Source organism: Triturus cristatus, chromosome 5_1, assembly GCF_964204655.1.
Source record: "Triturus cristatus chromosome 5_1, aTriCri1.1, whole genome shotgun sequence".
NCBI lineage: Eukaryota > Metazoa > Chordata > Amphibia > Caudata > Salamandridae > Triturus > Triturus cristatus.
The window spans coordinates 775,382,971-775,400,732 of record NC_140587.1 but is presented as its reverse complement, the minus strand read 5'-3'; positions in this window follow the sequence as shown (position 1 = coordinate 775,400,732).

Below are 17,762 nucleotides of genomic sequence, written 5' to 3'. Positions count from 1 at the left end.
TTGCGGTGTCGCCTGCCTCCTCCTGGGTGCCCGGAGAACCTTGTCCCTCCTGGACAGACTGGCTGTGTTGTTGTGTGCGGGCAGGGCTCCTGGGTGTCTCCTGGGATGGGGGTGGTGGTTGGCACAGTTGTACCTGACGCAGGTGCTGCAGGTGGTTGGACACCAGAGGGGCCAGGTTGGTCCTGGTCATCCACGGAGTGGTGAGAGTCGTCGCTGCCGGTGGGGTCCTCTTCACGCAGAGCCTGGTGCTGTGAGTCTTCCCCCCCAGTGTTGGGGGGAGATCGACGATGTTGACCTGTGTGTGAGAGAGACAGTGTTAATTGTGTTACATGCGACATCCATGTTTCATTCATTTTTGATTTGGCACAGTTCCTCTGGGTGGTTGGATTTGACTAGCATTCCTCTCACAGTGCACTTGTGCATGGGTATGTCCCTTGGCCACAGCTTTTTACACTTTACCTATGTGTGACACAATCTTAGTTGATGCATCTTTTGTGAACGCAGTCAGCAGTGTAGTGAGCGGGCGTAGCAAGCCATGCAGAGCCGCCTTACGTGTTGCACTGTACGTGGCCAAATGTTGTTTTTTCCCATGCTATTTGAGAATGCAGGTAGGTAACTTAACAATTTGTGACAGGGTTCTGACAAATACAGTGGGTGGGTATACTGGGTGTAAGGTTCTGTTTGGGCCTGCAGCACGGATGTACTCGTGCACAGATTGACACATGGCCTAGTGTTCATCAAAGGTTGAAGGGGGAGTTCACGCACAGCAAAACCTTGTCTACATGCACACAGTCCACCTGCTGATGAGCGGACATGGCCACACCACCCAAGGGTGATTTGGTCTCCCTCTGTCTCCCTTTCTCCCTCCCTCTGTCAGCCTCCTCCCTCTGTCCGTCTCCCTCTATCTCCCTCTCTCCCTCCCTCTGTCAGCCTCCTCCCTCTGTCCGTCTCCCTCTATCTCCCTTTCTCCCTCCCTCTATCAGCCTCCTCCCTCTGTCCGTCTCCCTTTCTTCCTCCCTCTGTCAGCCTCCTCCCTCTGTCCGTCTCCCTCTATCTCCCTTTCTCCCTCCCTCTGTCAGCCTCCTCCCTCTGTCCGTCTCCCTCTATCTCCCTTTCTCCCTCCCTCTGTCAGCCTCCTCCCTCTGTCCGTCTCCCTTTCTCCCTCCCTCTGTCAGCCTCCTCCCTCTGTCCGTCTCCCTCTATCTCCCTTTCTCTCTCCCTCTGTCAGCCTCCTCCCTCTGTCCGCCTCCCTCTATCTCCCTTTCTCCCTCCCTCTATCAGCCTCGTCCCTCTGTCCGTCTCCCTCTATCTCCCTTTCTCCCTCCCTCTGTCAGCCTCCTCCCTCTGTGCGTCTCCCTCTATCTCCCTTTCTCCCTCCCTCTATCAGCCTCCTCCCTCTGTCCATCTCCCTCTATCTCCCTTTCTCCCTCCCTCTGTCAGCCTCCTCCCTCTGTGCGTCTCCCTCTATCTCCCTTTCTCCCTCCCTCTGTCAGCCTCCTCCCTCTGTGCGTCTCCCTGTGTCTCCCTTTCTCCCTCCCTCTGTCAGCCTCCTCCCTCTGTCCGTCTCCCCTTCTCCCTCCCTCTGTCAGCCTCCTCCCTCTGTCCGTCTCCCTCTATCTCCCTTTCTCCCTCCCTCTGTCAGCCTCCTCCCTCTGTCCGTCTCCCTCTATCTCCCTTTCTCCCTCCTTCTATCAGCCTCCTCCCTCTGTCCCTCTACCCTTCTCCCTCCCTCTGTCAGCCTCCTCCCTCCCTCTGTCTGTCTCCCTGTGTCCACCTCTGTCTCTGTCCCTCTCTCTGCCCCTCTCCCTCCCTCTGTGTGTCACCCTCTGTCACCTCAGCCCAGCTTCCTGGGCACACACAGTTTGCAGGTCTTGCAAAGGCCATTGGCTTGTTCATGTGGGTTTGTTTCTTCTCTGCCGGCACCCATTGGGGGAGTGTCTGAGTCTGCGCTGCTGCTGTGGCGGTGTGTGCTGACACTCTTTCAGTGTGCTGCGTCTTCATTAGCTGCTGTTATGTGCAAATTGTGCCTTCATACCCATGTCGTCCTGCAACGCGGCCACCATTAGCAGGCAAAACAGTACTGTGTGGGGACACACTGTTTGTATGGCTGTGCCCTAAGCCATATGGCTGTGCCCTAAGCTACCGGCATCGGGGACATCCTGTCTTGTGTTGGTGTTTTGTGTGGCCTGTGACTTGGCATGGCCTTGCTTGGGGCATGGGGCATGGGGCATGGAGGTGCTAGTGGCATGTGTGTGTTTTTGGAGTGTGGTTGTGTCCGGTGCTGGCTTTGGGGGGGTTGCGTACATGATTGGTATTTGGGTTGTATATGGCGTTCCCCCCATGTGAGGTGAGTTGTTTGTATACTCACCAGGCTCTCGGACTCCTTCTAGTCCGTCTACTCCCAACGGCGGCAGCGTGGCCATCACCTTCTCCTACTACATAAAGAGGGGGGGACCGGGAGCATAATTAGAAATAGGTCCAGTACCCGTGCTCCCTCAGAATCACGTGTATATATTGAGAGGGTAACTGTTCCTAAAGACATGACTAAGAAGATTGTGTGTGCTCTCAAGGTGTGGTCGGGTCGGGTAGAGTGTGGGGAATTTCTCCTTTTGAATATAGTGCCCTCACACACCCTTTCGAGTGTCCTGCTTCATCATAGGGCGTTGCTCCTCGTGGGGGTGGCGCTGCAGTCCCCCACGGGCCCCGCAAGAGGGCTCTTTGTCGGAGATCTTTTGGTTGGAGACGCCGCAGTTGTGCATGGGGGTGTGTGGGCCTATCTAAAGGGAGGTGGGTGGTGCGTTAAAAATTACTGGATAGAGTCCAAGACCTTTATTCACAGCTCTACCTAGTAAAAGTTAAAAATAGTAATCCTGGAGCTCCTCTTGGAGAAAAATAGAGAGGGCAGATGAGAAAATAGCTGCTGCTCTCAGGATAGTGAGTGGAAGTCCTACTGATAGGGGGTCAACATGTTTCGCGCTTCAGGGTGGGTCCTTAAGGGATCCCAATGCGCTTCGTCAGGACCAAAATATAAACTTACCCCTCCTCCGTACAGCGCTGTACGGAGGAGGGGTAGGTTTCCACATCCTGGACGAAAGAGCACTCTCTCTCTTTCTGCCAACTCCACGTTGCTGATGGAGCCCATTCCCTATACTTTAAGGGTTGGGTAAAGGTTTTCCAAATAAGAAGGAGCGCCTACCAGCGCGAGGACGCTGTATTCCCTTACTATTAAGGTACCACAGGTTTACAACACAGCACCTTATTGAAACCTGTTTCGAATATTCACATTAGTTTCACTCACTTTATATTTTGGTCCTGACGAAGCGCATTGGGATCCCTTAAGGACCCACCCTGAAGCACGAAACATGTTGACCCCCTATCAGTAGGACTTCCACTCACTATCCTGAGAGCAGCAGCTATTTTCTCATCTGCCCTCTCTATTTTTCTCCAAGAGGAGCTCCAGGATTACTATTTTTAACTTTTACTAGGTAGAGCTGTGAATAAAGGTCTTGGACTCTATCCAGTAATTTTTAACGCACCACCCACCTCCCTTTAGATAGGCCCACACACCCCCATGCACAACTGCGGCGTCTCCAACCAAAAGATCTCCGACAAAGAGCCCTCTTGCGGGGCCCGTGGGGGACTGCAGCGCCACCCCCACGAGGAGCAACGCCCTATGATGAAGCAGGACACTCGAAAGGGTGTGTGAGGGCACTATATTCAAAAGGAGAAATTCCCCACACTCTACCCGACCCGACCACACCTTGAGAGCACACACAATCTTCTTAGTCGTGTCTTTAGGAACAGTTACCCTCTCAATATATACACATCACCTTCTCCTCCCAGGGATGGTAGTGTACCGGTCTGCGGGCCGGACCTCCTCCAGTGATGTTGGCCTGGTTGTGGTCGTCCGTCATTTTGCGGCGGACCGTCCTCCGCAGATCGTACCACCTGGCTTGGCACTCATGCCTGGTCCTTCTGGTGGCTCCAACAGCATTCACGGAATTGACTATCCTCTCCCACGTGGCAGATTTTTCGGATATGCTGGTCTGCCTGACCAATGTTCCAAAGAGCTGTGGCTCGACTCTGATGATTTCGTCGACAAGGGCCTCCAGCTCGTCCTTTGTGAACTTTGGATTCTTGTTGGTGGGCATGGTGTGGGGTGTGGGTGTGGATGGTTGTGGGGGTGTGGATGGTTGTGGGTGTGTGGGTGTGTGGGTGTGAATGTGATGAGGGTGTGTTTGTGATGGTGGTTGTGTGAAGGAGTGCAAGTGTAAGGTGTATTGATGGTTGAAGTATGGTGCAGTGCGTTGTCTCTGGGGTCTGGCAGCAGTGGATCTGTTGCAAAGGATCATGGTTTGTGTGTGTTGGGCCTTTTTATTGGTCCATTTGTGGGTGTGGCTGTGTTTGAACTTTGGGTGGGTGTGTTATAATGAGTGGTAGTGGTTTGGGCCTCTGTTTATCTGTTTGTCAGTTGCAGGTCAGTGTATAGGATGTATTTGGCCTTGTTGGATATGTTTTGTGGTCTTGTGTGCCTCGAATTGACTCTCCTTGTGTTTTTTTGGTTTGTCCTGGTTCAGTAGGAGTGTTTTTTGCATCTGTACGGTGCGTACATGGGCCATGTTGTTGTACAGTGCTGTCCTTTGCTATGGCTTAGTACGACTCGTACATGCCCGATGTTGGGTGAGGGTGCTGGTGTGTGGGCCTGGGGTAGGGTGCGTACGAACACGGGCAGGGTGTTGGTCCGCACCGTCCATCGGTGGTGGTGTTTCGCACCGTACATACAGGGGGGGCTGGGTGTAGGGTCCGTACATACACGGGTGGGGAGTTGGTACGCTCCATGCATACATGGGTGGGGGTACGGTCCGTACATACACTGGTGGGGTGGGGGTACGGTCCGTACATACACGGGTGGGGAGTAGGTACGCTCCATGCATACACGGGTGGGGGTACAGTCCGTGCATACACTGGTGGGGTGGGGGTACGGTCCGTACATACACTGGTGGGGTGGGGGTACGGTCCGTACATACACTGGTGGGGTGGGGGTACGGTCCGTACATACACGGGTGGGGGGTACGGTTCGTACATACACTGGTGGGGTGTTGGTACGCTCCATTCATACACAGGTGGGGCTACGGTCCGTACATACATGGGTGGGGAGTTGGTACGCTCCATGCATACACGGGTGGGGGTACGGTCCGTACATACACGGGTGGGGAGTTGGTACGCTCCATGCATACACGGGTGGGGGTACGGTCAGTACATACACGGGTGGGGTAGGGGTACGGTCCGTACATACCCGGTTGGGGATGGGTGGGGGTATGGTCCGCACATACACGGGTGGGGTGGGGGTACGGTCCGTACATACACGGGTGGGGTGGGGGTACGGTCCGTACATACACGGGTGGGGGTACGGTCCGTACATACACGGGTGGGAGTTGGTACGCTCCATGCATACATGGGTGGGGGTACGCTCCATGCATACACTGGTGGGGGTTCGGCGCGTACATCCGCGGCCGGGGGGTGTTTTGCGCGTACATGTGGGGTCTGTGGTGGGGTGTTCGGCGCGTATGCGGGCACGTGTCTCCATGGTTGCTATGGGAGTTCGGTCCGTACGGTGTTTTTTCCATACAGTTGTGAAATCGAAAGGACGGGAGTGATCGTACTTGCGCGGTCGGACTTCATTTTTCCGATTCGTACGGTAAATCGTCCGGGGATGTGTCGGACACATTTTCCGACCCGAGGACGTGTGGGAAAATTTTCCCGATGTGATTCGTATGGAGTTTTTCCCATGCGAAACGTACTTGGCAGTTTGTATGCTACTTGTACGATTTGGACGGAAAAAAGTCCAGATTCAATTCGGACGGGGGAAATTTTTCCAGGATCCGAATCGACATCTTAGTGTGATATCGGCGTACCTTCCCCCTGCTTTGGGCAAAGATGCGCTTGTGGACCTGGGAAGGATTGTGGTGGATCTCCCGGTGGGAACCCTAATACTGGGGGGGGGACTTTACTATGACCATGGATGATCAGAAAGACAGATATCCTCGACGCCTTTTAACACGTCCAACGACACAACTGGGGGAATTCACTCGAGCCATGGGCCTGATGGACGTGTGGCGCTCCCTACAGCCCGACATGATGCACTATACGTTTTATTCCAATGCACATGAGAGTATCTCCAGCATTGACTATTTTTTTACACATCTGACCAATATTGGGCACTTTAGGCACCCACAAGCCTTACCACGAGGCATTTCAGATACCTCTCCAGTGTGGGTTGAGCTCACTTATTTTAAGTGCAGACACCAAAGTTCCATAGTCCTCAATCCCTGGTTGCTTAAAATCCCGGACATAAGGGAGCGCCTGACTACCCAGACAGACCACTACTTCGCCAAAAATGTTGGCTCAGTAGATTTGGCGCAGATAGCATGGGAGGCATATAAGGCGGTGTTGAAGGGGCATGCATTAGCATTAAAAGTGGGGTATTTTCAAAAGCAGAACCAACAGCTGCTCGACTTAGAGAATGAACTCCAACAGTTGGAGGCACAAAATGCACGCTCACCTAGTGAAGCCACCACACAAAAACTAGCTATCAAGCATTTGGAATATAGAACATTGGCTGGAGAGAAGACGTGAGCCAGATTGTTACAAACACAACATAAGGTGTATGAGATGGGAGACAGGGCAGGGAAGATGCTAGCTTGGTTGGAGAAACGGGAACAGGGGGAGTGCTGGGTCTCCAGGCTAGCCCTGCCTGTGGCAGGGCACATTACAGATCCACAGGGCATTGCGGAAGCATTTGCAGATCACCTAGAGCAGGTATACACCTTCACAACCAAGTATACGGCAGAGGACTCGCATCAACTGTTAGCCGACATTAATCTACCCACTTTATCTGCTGTCAATAGGAACGCTTTGGAGGAGGATCTTACAGAAGACGAAATTTGCCGTGCTATAAACAATATCCAGTCGGGGAAAGCAATGGGACCCAACTGCATCCCTATTGAATTCATTAAGACTAAGGCCGCACGGGTCGCCCCCCACCTTAAAAATATGTTTCTTGAGAGCTTTGAAAAATGAATCTTACCAGACGATCGACGTCTGGCTTCTATTGTGGTCATCTGGAAGCTTGGCAAACCAGCTGACAGCTGTGGCTCTTATCGACCGATTTCTTTGATTAATGTTGAGGCCAAGGTCTTGGCCAAACTCCTGGCTAATCGTCTCATCCCTATAATCACTTTGTTAGTTCATGCTGACTAATCTGGTTTAATGCAAGGACGGAACACGGCATTGAATATCCGCCGTCTTCACAATGTTTTGGAGAGACAGCGATATATAGCGGAAGAGGCCGTGGTGCTCTCCCTTGATGCCTCCATGGCGTTTGACTCCATAGAATGGCCCTACCTCTTTCAGGTGCTGGAACGCCTGGGGTTCGGCCTGACATTTTTGGGTTGGATTAAACTACTTTATACCGACCTGCGTAGCCATGTCAAGGTTAACAATCGTATATCCCGGACGTTTACACTGGGTAGGGGCACCAGAAAAGGCTGCCCCCTATCCCCCCTTATCTTCTCTCTGATCCTGGAACCGTTGGCATCCTGGGTGCACGGAGATGTGCTACTTAGAGGACTGAAATGGGAGGAGGGACACAAGGGCTGAATATCGCTATATGCGGACGACATTCTCGTGTATCTGGCGTCTCCCCTGCTTCCCTAAATAGGCTCCTAAATATTTTCACCAACTTTGGTAGGTGAGCAGTCAAAATATCGATTTTTTTATATCAACCTACAGTAATATCGAGTTTTTAATATTGTTGGGACAGAATATAGATGTCAAGAATATCGGTGATCAGAATATCGACCTTCAGGTAAGTAATATCAGTTTTTTTTATATCGAAGTAAGTAATATCAAAGTTAGTAATAATGAAGTAAGTAATATCGTTAGTAAAAATATTGTTGTTAATAATATCGATATTTATATTAGTGTTATGTATTTTAGTATGGATTTTATATGTATGTTTAACATTTTTTGTAATGCATTTTTATTATTTTTATATATATTTATTAAATATTTAGAAATTAGTAATTTTTTAAGTACATTTTGCGTTTTAGTGTCAGAGCGGGTTCTGGGTTTATAGGGGAATAGGGTGTGAAGTAATTTAATTATAATAATTAATTAATATGTCTTTATTTATTGTTATTGTTAATTAAATTATTGTTAATTAATTATTAATTGGTAATTAATTATTATTAATTGAGAATGAATTAATTATGTTAATTTTTATGTGTAGCGGGTTGTGGGTTTATAGGGGAATAGGGTGGGAAGAAATGTAATTCTAATTAATTAATTAATATTTTTTTATTTATTGTTATTGATAATTAATTCATTGTTAATTATCTATTAATTGATCAGTTTTTTAATGAATTGATTAATTTCTAATTATATTAATTATAATGAATGTATTATTTTTTTATTTCTTGTTATTGTTAATGAATATATTGTTGATTTATTATTAATTGGTAATTAATTTTTATTAATTGATTAATTGACAATTAAATTAATTGTGTTCTTTTTTATGTGTGTTTAATGGGGAATAGGGTGGGAAGTAATTTAATGTTATTTAAGTAAATATTAAATTAATTGTATTGGTATTTATGATGACATTTTAATGTTATTTATTTAACAAAAAATATTTAATTAATAAGTATTTTAATTTAACCCCTACGCTATGCTACATTTTCCACACTGTTACATTCACTGGAGTTGGAATAGTAATTGTAAACCCTACGCTATCCAGCACTTTTTGTACTGTTGCACTCACTGGAGTGGGAATAGTAATTTTTACCCCTACACTATCCAACACTTTCCCTACTGTTGCACTCACTGGAGGGGGAATAGTATTTTACCCCTACGATATCCAACACTTTCCCTACTGTTGCACTCCCTGGAGTGGGAATAGTAATTTTAACCCCTACGCTATCCAACACTTTCCCTACTGTTGCACTTACTGGAGTGGGAAAAGTAATTTTTACCCCTACGCTATCCAACACTTTCCCTTCTGTTGCACTCCCTAGAGTGGGAATAGTAATTTTAACCCCTACGCTATCCACCATTTTCCCTACTGTTGCACTCCCTGGAGTGGGAATAGTAATTTTAACCCCTACGCTATCCAACACTTTCCCTACTGTTGCACTTACTGGAGTAGGAATAGTAATTTTTACCCCTACGCTATCCAACACTTTCCCTTCTGTTGCACTCCCTGGAGTGGGAATAGTAATTTTAACCCCTACGCTATCCAACATTTTCCCTAATGTTGCACTCACTGGAGTGGGAATAGTAATTTTTACCACTATGCTATCCAACACTTTCCCTACTGTTGCACTCTCTGGAGTGGGAATAGTAATTATAACCCCAATGTTATCCAACACGTTCCCTACTGTTGCACTCACTGGAGTGGAAATAGTAATTCTTACCCCTACACTATCCAACACTTTCCCCACTGTTGCACTCCCTGGAGTGGGAATAGTAATTTTAAACCCTACGCTATCCAGCACTTTTTGTACTGTTGCACTCACTGGAGTGGGAATAGTAATTTTTACCCGTACACTATCCAACACTTTCCCTACTGTTGCACTCACTGGAGGGGGAATAGTATTTTACCCCTACGATATCCAACACTTTCCCTACTGTTGCCCTCCCTGGAGTGGGAATAGTAATTTTAACCCCTACGCTATCCAACACTTTCCCTACTGTTGCACTTACTGGAGTGGGAATAGTAATTTTTACCCCTACGCTATCCAACACTTTCCCTTCTGTTGCACTCCCTAGAGTGGGAATAGTAATTTTAACCCCTACGCTATCCACCATTTTCCCTACTGTTGCACTCCCTGGAGTGGGAATAGTAATTTTAACCCCTACGCTATCCAACACTTTCCCTACTGTTGCACTTACTGGAGTGGGAATAGTAATTTTTACCCCTACGCTATCCAACACTTTCCCTTCTGTTGCACTCCCTGGAGTGGGAATAGTAATTTTAACCCCTACGCTATCCAACATTTTCCCTAATGTTGCACTCACTGGAGTGGGAATAGTAATTTTTACCACTATGCTATCCAACACTTTCCCTACTGTTGCACTCTCTGGAGTGGGAATAGTAATTATAACCCCAATGTTATCCAACACTTTCCCTACTGTTGCACTCACTGGAGTGGAAATAGTAATTCTTACCCCTACACTATCCAACACTTTCCCCACTGTTGCACTCCCTGGAGTGGGAATAGTAATTTTAACCCTATGCTATCCAACACTTTCCCTACTTTTGCACTCATTGGAGTGGGAGTAGTAATTTTTACCCCTACGCTATCCAACCCTACTGTTGCACTCACTGGGGTGGGAATAGTAATTTTTACCCGTATTTTTTTTTATTTATTATATATATTTATTTAATTTTTATTTATAATATTTATTTTATGTGTATAGATGTATTTATAATTTATATGATTTTTTTATGTTATTAAAATAATTATTAACAATTATTAGTATGTACGTATATATATTATATATTAAATGCACATTTTTAATTTATTTTTACATATATATTACTTATAATTTTTAAACATTTAAAAATATATTTGACTATGTTTATTTTAATTATATGTATTATTTACTTTATTTTACATTATTTTTTAACTTAAATAAAAAAACGATATTTTTAACAACGATATTTTTGACATTGCTATCTTTTTTCTATATTTTTGTACTTACCATAATGTAGATAGGATGTCGATATTCTTGACTTCGATATTCTTGCATCGATATTTCTGTAGGTCGATATTCTGTCAGTGATTCCTTTTGCAAGTACTCCGGTTACACCATTAACTGGACTAAATCAGTTTTATTTGATCTTCAGGGCTCAATTCCTCGACTTCCCTCGGGATGCGAGGTTGAGGTGGCCCTTGACGGTTTTCTCTAGCTGGGGATTTTTATCACCCCCAACTCTTCCATGACAAGAACTTAGCTGCTCCATTAGCTAGACTTAGAAACGACGTCATTCACTGCAGATCCCTACCGCTCTCTTTACTAGGCCGAACGGCCCTGTTTAAGATGCTCGCTCTTCCACGGTTTTTATATGTCCTTCAGAACTGCCCATACAAGATTTCTGACCCATATTTAAACAGTATCGACAGTGAGGTTAGATCACTACTGTGGAGTGGAAGGCCGCCTTGTATAGCTCTGCATAAATTAACTACAGGGTGGTACGATGGGGGGATTGCCCTCCCGGACATATGACTTTATTATTGGGCGTCGCAGCTAGTGGTGGTAAACCACTGGTTGTATCGCTCTCCGTTAGATCTGGCCTACATGTTTGACAGGTATCAGATGGGGAGTGGGGATACCTGGGTGCTCTATATACAAAGGTCCGGAAGGGAAGATATCTGGGCCCCACGGCCTGCATGGTGGAACTCTGGCACCAGGCAACTAAACGATTAGGTTGGACTGACATACTGACTCAGTCCACTCCAGTACACCCAGAAGTTAGGACTCTTGTGCTACTAACCAGGGTTTGATAAATGGGACGCAATCGGACTCTCTAATATATAGGCCATCTTGTAAAAAAATGTAAAATCCTAACGTTCCAGGGACTACAGGAGAAATATGAACTGGCTCAGGGGGAGACTTTTCATTAATTACAGATCCATGCCCTAATGACCGCTTTCCCAGATATGGGTAGTCTCCCGGAATCCTCCCCACTAGAAAACCGTCTGCTTTCTGAATCAATCCCAGACAAAGCTATTTCTTTAATGTACCGCAAGCTATGCAATAACTTACCTGACCCTTTCCAAGCTCTCTGCACTCGGTGGCAAGCTGACATAGGAGACATCGAAGACGAAGATTGGAAAACAGCGCTGATGTCACCAAGGGAGGCAGCTATCTCACTTCGCTTCCGTTTGATCCAATTAAAAATCCTACATACAACATACCTCACTGGGGTTACACTGGCGAGAATTGGGACTAGACAGGATGCATTTTGCCTCCTGTCAACTCTCTACCATACTATATGGGACTGTCCATTCCTGCGACCCATATGGGAGGGGGCAACTACACACATGCAAGATGCACTTGGTAAAAAGATCAGCCTCACTCCATCATTGGGCTTCTCAACATTTGGGAGGCAACCTATCTCATGGAAGTGGAACAACAGAAGGTCACTTTGGGCTATGCACTAGTCAAAAGAGCAATAGCAAGGAAGTGGGGGGTAGCGGGTCGACCATTGACAAAAGCCTGGGCTGCTGAACTGGATAAGTGCATGATTGCAGAAAAAGAAGTGTTTAAATCTAGAGGATGTCCCAAGAAGTGGGACAAAAAGTGGAGTGGGTGGAATGCTTATCGAGGAGACTTATGTATATCCCCGACTGTGGAAATGGAAATGTCTAGGAATAATCATTATGCACCTGACATGTTTGATTGAATATATGTCTGTTGTTAAATAATATGCACCTGATGCTATACGGTCAAAATGTCTGTAAATTACTACATGTGATGATTGGAAGTTTGTAATTAATAAAAACATTATTTTAAAAAAAAAAGTAAGAGAGTGCTTAATCGCAAAGACAGGGATCATGCGAAGAGGAGGACAGCTAATATCTTCAACTCAAAGCTAGAGGTAGGCATAATAAAGGTACTTTCACGTTACCGGGTACAACGCAGGTTTGTCAGGATTCTGGTGCATCTTCTGTATGACTGGCTGTATCCCTAATGACCCATGTGGCCTAAGCCCCAGTGAGGCCAGGACCCACCATTTCCTGATAGCACTAGTGGCAGCACCTACTATAACCAACACCCATGGTTCTTCCACCATGTGTGCCAGCCACCTTTGATGCCCTTCACCTCACAGGCACCCTCCCTTCTGAAGCTTTCACAACAGAAGGTATTCAGTCCCCTTCCTGCTTTAATGTTTTCTAGGTAAATGGCACCCTTCCACACCTTTATTCTAGCTTTGATATCTCAAATGTCAGGTTTTGCTAAGAAAGGTATGGCTCTACTGAGTTGATCTCCATTAAGTGGGAATAGAACAATCCGGGTGTTAAATGATGATTAGCATCTGAAATATGCCAGTATGTAAATGCTGTGATTAGGGGAAAGTGAAATGCATAATACTTTTTCAAGCGTAATAAGCATAATTATTGTCAGAATTTGGTTTATTATGTCTATTATATGGGGGAGTAGTCTCCCTCCAGGGCCTCTTTTAAGAAAACTGTCCCATCTCTGCATGAAAACAGCGATGCAACAGTTTTCACTGCACCCTCCTTGGGGCACAATGGATACACCATATTTAATATATGGCACTCCATGTCACAAGGAGTTACAGATACATCAGTATTTCTGCCGTATCTGTAGGTGCAAAAGTGACTAGTTGCTGGGGTGTGTCTGAAAACAGATGCAACTCCATCAATGTGTTCTTTCACATGGGGCAAGCCCCATGTGAAAGTGTCTGCGTCAGTCTTATGCCTGCTGAGAGGCAGGCATAAGGTTTTGACGCAGTGGCGGACTCTTATAGATTTCACTGCGCCACTTCTACAAGGCTTTTTGTGGAGGAACACCCACCCTGCATACATTACACCTGATGCAGGCATAATGTAGCGCAGGGTTTACTAAGAGAGACATCTGCTTAGATGCGTCACTTTGTTAATAGGGTGCAATATGCGCATGTTTTATGCCGCCGGTGCGTCACAAAAGGTGACGCAATGGTGGGGCAAAAGTGTCGCAAGCCCTCATAAATAAGGCCCCAGTTTCTAAAGAGACTCAGTAAATAATGCTAGTGTTGCACACATATCAGGTTTTACAGTTTCTGTAAGACATTTTCTGCTCAAACCAAGAGGTCCATTAGGATGGCGGGCACCGTGTGAAAACCGGCAGCCAAATTAGGATTAACCGCCCAAAAAATCCAACCGCGGCGGAATGAGGCCAAGAAAAACCACCAGTAGTGGGCGGAGATGGCCAAAATCCGTCCGCGGCGGTCGGAATCGCTGCGGAAAAACAACAACCTGCGGCAAATATAGAGGAGACACCGCCCCGGAAATTAGGATATCCCCGACAGTCCCGCGGTATGTACCGCTGGCTCCGACCACCGCAGTCGCGCAATGGGATGAATGGAAGAGCCAGCGGAAGAGCTGAAGCACAGCCACCGCAGCGGACGAACCATCAAAAATATGGCGGACGAAGCCAAAACCCCACAAGAAGGCCAAAAAGTGCACACAGAAAACTAGCCATGTCCCCCAAATACACAAAACACACCCCAATGACACAAGCACATGGCAAAACGAAAGATACAAATCCCAGGACAGCACGCCTGTCAACAACACCCCAATTGGACACACCCACATAGCTGAGTATAAATCCAGCCCCTTGCCTGATCACAATCCCTTGCAAAACTCCAGGAGAGAAGGGACACATACCCCAGCTGACAGGAGAGGCAAAGGACACAACATCACTAGCCACACCACAAACAGCACCACCACTACCTCCACACCAGCACAACTAACCCCCCTGCACAACACACACCTTACACAGCACAACCACCACTCACACTCCTGCACCCACAATCACTTTGCACACCACACACCATGGCCACACCAAAAATGCCAAAATTCATTGAGAGTGAGTTGAAGGTCATGGTAGATGAGATAGTCAGAGTGGAACCACAGCTTTTTGGTAGTTTGATCCAACAGACACTATTAGCCACAAGGACACAAATGTGGGCAAGGATAGTCCAAAGGGTCAATGCAGTAGGGACCACCCCAAGATCAAAAAAGGAGATCATGAAGCGTTGGCATGATCTGAAGAGGGTGGTCAAGGAGAGGAGGAGCAAGAACCGTGAGCTGGCTCAGAGGGCTGGCGGTGGCCCTCCCATTCCACAAAAAACGTTTACACAATGGGAGGAGAAGGTGCTTGCAATACTGCATCCAGAGAGTCTCACAGGAGTAGCCGGGGGAGTGGAGGCTGGTAAGCACAAAGAAATGACTACCGCCACTCTGCCATGTACTTGCTTGCACAACTACAAAGCTACACAAACTAGGACACACATAATCCATCTGCACTACACACTCACAAAAACATGGCTCACGGATCCAACATTCACCCACTCCCATTCATTCCAAGCATAGCTACCAACATAACCATGGGGGCATGTGTACAGGCAGACAGCACTACAACTCCCACCAGACCCCCTGGCACACAGCATCAGCAAGATGGATCACTCACCACACCCCACCCAGAAGCATATGTCAGCCATTACATAACCCACATCAAACTAACAGGTAGGTAGGCATCTTCCCTGGGACGGTGTCTGGGGGTGGGAGGCCTGCACTACTACTACCAACATTCCCTCTGTCCCACACCTGAGCAGGATGTAGCCCTCCCCCACCCAGGAGCAGTTGGAAGCCATTGCAGTACACCAAACAAACATACAGGTAGGTAGCCATCTTCACAATGAGGGTGTTTGGGGGTTGGAGGCCTGTACCACTATTCCCACCATGCCCCCTCTCCCACACCTGAGCAGGATGGAGTCCTCCTCCACCCCACCCAGGAGCATGTGTCAGCCATTACACTACCCACACCAAACTCACAGTTAGGTAGCCATCTTCCCTGGGAGGATGTCTGGGGGTGGGGGGCCTGCACCACTACTCCCACCATGCCCCCTGTCTCACAGTCTAGCAAGATGGATCCCTCCTCCACCCCACCCAGGAGGAGTTGGAAGCCATTGCAGTACACCAAACAAGCTTGCAGGTAGGTAGCCATCTTCACAATGAGGGTGTTTGGGGGTGGGAGGCCTGTACCACTACTCCCACCATGCCCCCTCTCCCACACCCGAGCAGGATGGAGCCCTCCCCCACCCCACCCAGGAGCAGTTGGAAGCCATTGCAGTACACCAAACAAACTTACAGGTAGGTAGCCATCTTCACAATGAGGCTGTTTGGGGGTGGGAGGCCGGCACTACTACTCCAACCTGGCCCCCTGGCCCACAGCGTCAGCAAGATGAATCCCTCCCCCCACCCCACCCAGAAGCCTGTGTCAGCCATTACACAACCCACATCAACTTACAGGTAGGTAGCCATCTTCACTGGGAGGGTATTTGGTGGTGGGAGGCCTGTACCACTACTCCCACCATTCCCCCTCTCCCACACCTGAGCAGGATGGATCCCTCCCCCACCCCACCCAGGAGCAGTTGGAAGCCATTGCATTACACCAAACAAACTTACAGGTAGGTAGCCATTTTCACAATGAGGGTGTTTGGGGGTGGGAGGCCTGTACCACTACTCCCACCATGCCCCCTCTCCCACACCTGAGCAGGATGGAGCCCTCCCCCACCCCACCCAGGAGCATGTGTCAGCCATTACACAACCCACATCAAACTCACAGGTAGGTAGCCATCTTCCCTGGGAGGGTGTCTGGGGTGGGGGGCCTGCACCACTACTCCCACCATGCCTCCTGCCTCACAGCCTAGCAAGATGGATCCCTCCCACCACCCCACCCTGAAGCATGTGTCAGCCATTACATCACCCTCATCAAACTTACAGGTAGGTAGCCATCTTCACAGTGAGGGTGTTTGTGGGTGGGCGACCTGCACTACTGCTCCCAACATTCCCTCTGTCCCATACCTGAGCAGGATAGAGCCCTCCCCCACCCCACCCAGGAGCAGTTGGAAGCCATTGCAGTACACCAAACAAACTTACAGGTAGGTAGCCAGTACGCGCACCCACCCAGTTTTAAAATAATTTAATGGTGCCATATGACAACACCAGCCCTCTCATTGCACAAAGAGGCATACCTACCCCATTGCCAAGCACAGTGTGCACACAGGTAAGCTAAGGAAACTGTCACAGCTACCAAAGTGTGACACACCAATGCACAATGCACTGTTGCACAAGCTCATCCTGCTGATGAGGTCCATCGACACCCGCATGGGACAAATTGTCGACCTCTTGAGCCAGCAAGTGGCAGTACTGAGGGACAGGCATGCGCCACAGACACCACCTCCACCTCCCTCTGGTGGGTCGCACGATGACAGTTCACCATCCTCTCCTGCGCCCACAGAGAGGGGTGAGTCCTCAGACCCCACTGGCCCTGCAGCAGGGCCCCCCCTGCCAAACGACAAAGGGGCTGTCCTAAGAAGACCCTGGGAGTATCTGGAGGCCAATCATTTGCCAGACGCCAGTCACGGAGCCAGCCATGATGGCAACCCTCTCCACCACTGCATTGACTTTTTGGGCTGTCCTTCCCCACACTGCCTTGTGAATGGCATCTGTCTGTTGGACTGGGTCACCACAGCAATGTGGTGACTACTCGACTATCTCATCTACCACAACTGTCAACTCACTACTCCACCCCACCCCCCAATGGAAATGTACACCGCCCCTCGCATCTCACCATTGTAAATAAAATATACTCACACACATGTTGGCGTGTCCGCTCCGTCTTTATTGTAGGATGTACAGTCTTCAACATGATCACAATGTACCAGGAGCAAAGGCTGTATGTAGGCAAGAAGAAGTCGAAGGCACCTAGGGAAACACAACAGAACAACTGTCACTGGTCTGGGTGTGGCATCACAGACATCACACAACACCTACCATCAGGATAACCCAACATGCACATGTCACAATGGCCAACAAGTGTCAACATACACGTCCTGTAGATGTCCCCGAATGACATGTCCCAGAAACATTTCCAACCACCACTGAGTCTACAACTGGCTGATGCTA